At 39.7% G+C, this 7,934-nt stretch overlaps 1 protein-coding gene across 3 annotated transcripts in view; it reads left to right on the top strand.

Annotated features, from left to right (window-relative positions):
• The first annotated feature begins 411 nt into the window (after positions 1 to 411).
• Positions 412 to 7,934, top strand: part of MTM1 (myotubularin 1) — a 41,228-nt gene continuing 33,705 nt past the window's right edge. For 2 of the 3 annotated variants that reach the window (XM_017737530.1, XM_008636155.2), the window contains exon 1: positions 412 to 563. The gene's annotated coding sequence lies outside the window, so the exon portion shown is untranslated. Of the gene's footprint in view, positions 564 to 6,565; positions 6,688 to 7,934 lie in introns of those variants that run through there. The other variant, XM_017737529.1, reaches the window with a different exon arrangement.

Genomic DNA, 7,934 nt, shown 5'->3' with positions numbered 1-7,934 from the left:
TGTTTTAAAGGACACAACATACTAATTTTAATTTCTCTAAGAACTTGAATCGGGTAGAAATAAGTTTTTTGTTTCATGGTCTATTCCTTCTGACTTTGCCAAGTTACATGGCAACTTTCATATGAAAGTCATTCCTAAGTGTATTTGGGAAAAGAAACTGACTTAGCAATATTTTAAAACCAGTTCTTAGAATTTTAGAAGAGAAAGTTCTCAATTCCACGTATTTGATGCCAAACCTCCTGACATAAGGTAAACCATAAAAAGAACTAGTACTGTTTGTTTCCTTTCTCCAGAATGTTTTTAACAGCAACTATTCTGGGATTTTGCTTCCTTTCTGAAGTTTTTAAAAGTAATGGCAATTGATGTTTTCTGGCAGTGCTAATGTCTTCCTACCTGTTCCATTCCTGTTAGGGGCCAACTACAGCACAAAAGTCAAATGTTGTTGGAAAGTTGAAGGAATGAACACAGTTTTCCTGCCATCTGACACTGAAGTGGGCATCTGTATTTTATACAGCTGAAATGACTTGTTAAATCTGGAGACTCCTGAGCAAGCAAGAACAAAAGTAAGTGCCTTTAAGTAGACTGTAGTACACTTTTGTGTAAGATGGGATCTGGTTTTTTCCCAACGATATTGAAGTAACTGGTGCACAACGTTTTTGCTGTGTTGTTGCATGTAGTGTGTGGAAAGGCTGTACAGCAGAGACTGGGATGTGACTGGACCCATCAGTGTGGAAAGGATCCAAGTTTCTGTGCCCAGCGAAGTCCCTGCCTGTTGCTTGAAAGAGAGCACCCCCAGAAGTGTGGTGCTGCCCCGTGAATGACTTAGGCAGGGTAGTGCCAATCTCCCCTTTCTCAGGGATGGAAGCAAACATCAGTTTGTAAATGACTTCATCATAGTCTTTGACGTCATAGTGTACTTAGTCTACTTTTTTAAGCACAGACCAGCTCAGAATGGTACTTTCTCCTTGGCATTATGTAGTGGAAGAGGGAACTAAACAGCAGATGGCAGAGGAGGAGTCTGATGGGTTGTACATGTTCTTAAAGGAAAGTTGGGAGGAAAGTCTGAGTAGGGGATGTAGTTTTAACTGTTACAGTGTCATTTTTAAATATAGTATATCATTGTGTAACAGATACAATTTCCATTTTCCTTGTGGAATCATCAGTTAAATCTTTAGCAATAGAACTACAGTGGCCTAAGGGGATATCTTTCAAGAAGAATGAGCAGGGAGCAACCGAAGGCTTTCTTAATAGAAAACTTGGAAGCTGTGTTTGCTATCCCATAGGCTTTCCTGTCAAGTGCATCAGCTTTTGACAATGTGGGAGGTATGCATTCCCTGCAGGGGATGCAAAGTAGTGAAAATAGACTGGGTGGGTTTAGAAAGCCACAGATCAGCCTTCAGGCACAGGTTTCCTACAGATGTAATGTTGATTCTAGAGGTAATCTGACAAATGGTTCCTTAAGAAACCCACTCACTTCTGTCATGCCACCTAATCTAGCTAGATTTAACTGGTAGAGGGAAAACCACTGCTTCCTTTGATCCACTCACAGGACTGAACTTCCACTTTAGAACTCGGCTACCAGATTGAATATTAAGAAGCAGTCTAGGAAAAAAGATAATCGTGGCAAGGGAAAGGTGATACACATAGAACAAATACAAGATTAGCAATAAGTGGGTAAAACTGGACAGAAATGATTGTTAGCATAAATTGCAAGGAACAGGACTCTTGGCAATTGCTGGTAAACAGGCCTTAGCTAATAATTACACTTCTTGCTACTAAAGAAGGTACTTTTTCCTTTGTAATGGTGATATAAAATACCACCTATCAGGAAAAATACCTAACTATCAGATCCATGATGGCATGTGTTCTACTGTCACCTCTCTTTGTGAGAGGACTTGTAATTTTCTTAAAAGAAAGCTTGCCAGGATAAAAGCTAGGATATCACTCTAAGCTATATTTTCAATGTAATTTGAAAGGAGGAAGCAATTGGGTTAATAATTAGAAAAAGTAATGTTAAAGACCTTTATGTTAGGTCTTGTTGGAAATTGTGATTTATTTTGAATAAAGGGTGGGAGTAAAATTCCTTGAAACATTAAGACACTAAAACAAAAAAGTTCAAATGCTGACAGGAGAAATATCAGTCAAGACAGATCTGAGGATTTTTTTGCTTCCTCCAGCTATTCTTTATTCAATACCTGGCTTCCATGTACAAGCTACAAGAGGCTTTTCTTTTTAGGAACGTTATACATAGAAGTGTTCAGCATCTGGTGGCACTGAGAAATTTTCTGCCAAGCTGTTTCTTTTGCTGCCATTTGTAGATTTCCACTGTCAGGATACCAGTTTTTGTTAGTGCAAGATCTTCCTTCTAATATCCTGAAAATGCCCTTCTACAGTGAGCCTGTAAAATCTGAGTGGGGAGGCAAGTGATGCACTTGTAATTAGTTTGGTGAATTAGCCGTCACTTGACTGTTGTGAATTTTGTTTGTGTTGAATCCTTTGGGGACAATGACTTGTCCTGTCAAATGCAGGGCACGTTAGAGAACAAGACAATGCTTTTTCTGGGAGAGGGAGCGTTTCTGGCTCTTCACAAACAAATTCAGCAGTCCGTGTTGAGTTGTGCAGCTGCTGTACAGTCTAGCAGAGAGTTGGCAACAATTCCGGAGTGCATCTTTCTTAGGGATGGAAAGCCTGGTGGAGAATTGGTGCTGAGCAAACAGCTTCAGATTGAGAGGGGTTTTGTGCTACTTTTTTTATAGGATACAGTTTTTTGATTTAACTGACTTGGAAACTTTGGTGCAGAAGGGCAGATAGATTCTACATGGACAGTATTCCATGGAAGTTTGCACTGCTGGCATGCTTTGTGTGTTCTGGTTACAACTTGAATTGGGAAGGCTTTCAAAGAGACTTGAAAACTCATATGATTTCCCTGGAAAAAGTAGATTTAGTAAGTACATGTGAATAGGGAATGTAATTTAGACACAAGGGGAGAAGACCAACTGGTGGCACAGTCCAGTCTCAGATCAGTAGAATCATGAGGATCCACTCAAGCAAAGGTGAGGGCTGTGGCCTCCATTACTAAGAGGTTATGCTTGGAAGAATTTTAGACCCTGTAACTGTGATGGTAAAGAAGAAATAGGAGATTCTGTGGTCTGCCAATTGCGGTAAGAGAGCACGAACAACATTATGGTTAATGATCATGATCTGGAATATCTCTCCTGTGAAGACAGGCTGAGAGTCAGGGATGTTCAGCCTGGAGAAGAGAAGGCTCCAGGGAGACCTTATAGCATTTTCCAGAACCTGAAGAGGGTCTAGAAGAAAGAAGGGCGCAAGCTTTTTATCAGGGCCTGTTTGGATAGGACAAGGGTGATGGTTTAATGTGAAAGAGGGTCAATTTAGACTAGTTAAAGGAAAAAGCTTTCCCCAGTGAGGATGGTGAAACATTGCCACAGGTTGCCCAGACAGGATGCCTCATCCCTGGAAACATTGGAGGTCAGGGTGGACAGGGCTCTGAGCAACCTGATCTACTTAAAGATGCCCCTGCTCATTGCAGGGGGATTGGACCAGATGACTAGAGGTCCCTTCCATCCCCAGGAGTTTTGCTTCTAAATTCCCCCTGCATCGGTATCTTTCACTGTTGCAGGAAATTGTTGTTGGGTTTATATCCTTTGGAAATATGTATCAGCAAGTATTTCTCTGGTGTGGATTATCTGTGGGGTTTTAGTTGTTTGCATATTGTACCTTTTTTGAAACTGGAATGCTCTGCTTTGTGCTAATTTTTTGTAGCATTGTAACTTTGGAGACTTCTGCTACCTTATTTTTGTTTCTGAGTGTAGTTCCTTGTTGTAAAATATAACTGGTTAAATGAGTTTGAAAGAGATGTATTTATTTCTGTGGACTTGATTAGTTGGTTGTTGCTCTGTTGTCTCACTATGTTTCATTTTGTTTGATTGGTGCTGTTTTGTTAGGGACAGCTGATGTCTGGAAAACTGCCTTCATTGCCTTAGATTTTTCTTGTGACTTGTTTTGTACCCCTGTATGTCTTTATATCTTGTCCTAAAATTTTATTAACCTTTAGTAAGATGAATGACTACTCTTGACTTCATTAGATTAAATACCTATTTACTAGTGTTAAAAATGCTGATGCTTATTTTGGTGACCCTGATAACTTAGATGCTGTTGTTGGCTTGACACTTCAGGACTGCTGCTTTTCCATATATATTTTGTGAAGGATTTATGTTGTTTTCTGCTTAATACTTAGGGTGCACTACTTTTTTTTTTTCCTTTTTCCTTCATGGTTGTCCTAGCTTAACTTTGATACTGTCTTAGAAATTCCTAGAGTTCTGCTCTAGTCTGAATGTTATTTCTGAAATCCTACATATTTTGTATTATCTCTTCTGTGCAGTGTGGTTCTGACAGACATGCCTTTGGTTTTAGGACTTTGTATTTTATACTTTTAATTTTATTATGGGAAACACAAGGCAGTATATTCATACTGGCTCTGTATGTTGTTACTATAGCAAAGAAAACTCTACCAGCATGCCTTTCAAACACTGCTCTGTGTCTCTCCGTTCCCATGAATCCTAGGAAGCAGAAGTATAAATATCATGTTTAATGAAAATACAGATTCCAAGTAGTTTAATTGTTATTGTAAGATCACTGGAGCCTCCATTTCTTGATAGTGTTACTATATTAAGTTCTGATAACTTTAACAAAGCTTTGTTTATTAGCTCAAGTTAAATCCAGTAAAATTGCTTTGTCTCCTTGCTATTCTCGATTGAGGAATGAATGTTCAGCTATTTGTAACTGCAGAATAACACAAATCACAAATCTGATTTGTTTTAAATTTGCAGAGTAACTCTCTTTTCAGCTGCTGTCACGTGTGAGCTTTGACAGGTTATCAATTTTTGTGCAAGTGTAGAAATACACAAGTGATACTGGTGAATAAAATGTGCTTGCAGTGGAAAACTACTTGAAAGATTTCTCCCTGTGTGGAAGGACTACTGCTGCTCTGCGATAATGAGAAAGTTGTAGCTATTTTAAGACTGTGGTGGAGTAAGTTCTTTGAATTGTTCATGGCAGTATTACTTTGGGAGGCTGCCAGAAGCTGCTTCTACAGTTAGACAGAAAAAGAAATAATATTAAAAAAGGAAATATTTCATGTTCGTTTTAAATGGTTTTGGAAACTTGTTTTCTCTTGATACAGTGAAGTTCACTTCCTTAAGGGTGTGCCCTTGTTTGATGGGTACTTTTAATGAGAACTTAATCTTGTCTGTTGTCTGAAGATCACAGAATCATAGCATAATCCAAGTTGGTAGGGTCTTCAGGAGGCCTCCAGTTCAACCCCTTGCACAAAGCAGGATCAGACCTAGTTGCTCAAAGCTCTATTCAGCTGGGTGTAAGAAACCTCTGAGGAGGAAGACTGCAACCTCCTTGGTCCCTGTTTTCACAGCCTGACTGCCTTACAGTGCAAAAGAAGGGGGTTGTTGTTCTTTTTCCCTGAAATCAAGCTGGAATCTAGTTTGTTTTGATTTCTGTTGTATCTTGTCACTCGCCACTACCCTGGCTCTGCCTTCTCAGCAACTACCTCAGAGACAGCAGTGGGCAGCTGTGAGGTCCCCACCGAAGCTGTCTCTTCTTCAGGCTGAACAGTTCCCAGCTCCTTCAGCCTCTCACTGTAGGGCAGGTGCTCCATGTTCTGTTCCTCTTGGGAAACCTCAGCTGAACTTGTTGCAATTTATCAGTGCCTGCCTTGTACTGGTGTCCAACAGTGGACACTGTTCTAAATGCTGTCTAATGAGTGCTCTATAATTAATTACTAGGACATAGTTTACTGACAGAAATGTGGGTGGTTATAAATACGCTTATCAGTACTTGGGATTTTTAAGTATGACTGGATTTCAAAACAAAATTTTTGTAGCATTAGAAGAATTCTTCCACTTGCATATTGATGAAATTAACTGACACTAATTTTAGTGAAAATGTTTGATGGATTTAAAAAATACCATGACAGATAACACCTTATCTTCATTACATATTTATTCAACTTGATTAGCTCTGAATAAGTCTAATTTGCATCATTAAAGTGTTGGAAATGAAACAGAGTAGTTGGTTGTAATTCTAGAGTGTAGTTTTCTATAGAAATTGAAGTCAGATAATGAATTTATTCTCACTGTAAAGTATGTTTAAAGAAGTGGGTCTCATGGAGAGTTGGGGGAATCTTAGGCAAAGTAAATTTGCATGCACAGAGATATAAACAGCTGCTGCAAGACCACACACATCTTGTTTGCTTGAAGTGGCCTGGGCAGGTGGCAGCGTGGAGGGGAGGGAAGGGAAGCTGTGTCCTGCTGTATTGTCAGGTTCCTCAAGGAAAATTTTTTCTGAGAACCTGAAAGGATCTCTGCCTGTTTCTTTTAACTTTTCCACATCTCAGTGTGAGTTATATTCAGTGTTCTGGATTATTTCAGAATCTTAACTCACCTCATGTAATGCTCCTATTCAGCCCAAACTTAGTGAATGTGCGGGAAGGGGAGGAAATAATACAGAAGGCACAGGAGCACACGGAAGGCTTTTGAAGCACTTGGTGCTGTTCCCTGTGTGAGCAGCAGGAGCACGCTGCGATTGGAAGGCATAAGGAGTGTCCAAACAAGCTTCTGTTTTTCTGAGCTTTGGCCGTGGGCTGGCTCTGAGGTGAGTGTCCAGGGTCCTGGGTGGGCTCCTGTGGCCTCTGCTGAGCTCTTCCTGTGGCTTTGCTGCTGAAGTAGCTGTGGTTGCAGGATCAACAGCCAGCTTGGGTGTGCTGGTACCTGCTGCAGTCAGAATTTCCATTTTGCAGTGCAGATCTATTCAGGGTTGTCACATCCTTTAAAAGTCATTTTTGTAGGGCTTGTTTGTGCTCTCTTGTCTCTTGTGGTTGGTGCAGCCTTAATTTAAATTTACATGAGTTCCAGTTAAAATCTCCAGTTACTTAGTCTCTTCTGACATAGGAAAACTGGAGCTGCTGTGCCTTTGTGTCACCTGGCATTTCTCATTTAAAATATGAAAAAAAGCCACTTCATAAAGGAAATTTTTTTAAAACAACATTCTGAGTAAATATGCCTTTTATCTTTATAAAACCTTAAACTTCTATAAATTAAGGAAAGTAATCTGAGCAAATACTGGGTGTTGACAAGTTGGCATAGCAATACAGCAAAAATTGAATCTACCTTAAGTTGATAGTATGTAAGATATTGCAAGGAAGGAAAAGCTGTGCAAATATCTTCTCTTAATACTCTATGGTCAAAATATTAGACTCCAGTATTGCAACAGTATTTTTGTGGAGGGTAGTTGAAAGGACAATGATTTAATTTTGATTGCTAATAGATTTTCATTTAAATTGTTGCTGTTGCGCTAAAATGATTTCAGGGCCCTTGTTTCAGTGTTTGGAGAAAGTTGAGATAGCTGGAGACCCAGAAGGGAAGAAATAACTTCTGTGTGACAGGGTAACACAGGCTCTGTGGCATTCAAAAGCTTTTTTCTTCATTTTTTCAACTGAATGTGTGTTCCTTTTTAATTTTTTAAATTTTTTTTTGTGGAGGGATGTGATTTTTTACTGATAAACTGTATCACTGAATATTACCGTTTTAAACACAATGTCATGTTTCCTGTGTTCTTAATGAGATACGAAAGAGTTGGGTAACAAGCCCATAGAACTTCAGGGTGTGGTTTTCCACTTTATTCCTGCACAGACACACTCCTGTACTGCTAAAGTGGTGTCAGAGCATTTTGCCTCTTGCAGTTTAGTGTGTCACGGTCAGCCCACTGTTACACAGGAGCGTGGGCTGCTTTGTCATGGTGCAGAGATCTGGCCAAACTTCCCAGTGTTGAGAGGGGAGAGGAAGTGCCTTCCAAAGACTACAAATCTGTGCAATAGAAATGACAACTGTTTAGTCTGTAAT

The sequence above is a fragment of the Corvus brachyrhynchos genome, unplaced genomic scaffold, assembly GCF_000691975.1.
Source record: "Corvus brachyrhynchos isolate BGI_N302 unplaced genomic scaffold, ASM69197v1 scaffold346, whole genome shotgun sequence".
Classification (NCBI taxonomy): Eukaryota; Metazoa; Chordata; class Aves; order Passeriformes; family Corvidae; genus Corvus; species Corvus brachyrhynchos.
The sequence above is the reverse complement of the archived record's forward strand: the minus strand, read 5'-3'. Positions and strand labels throughout refer to the sequence as shown.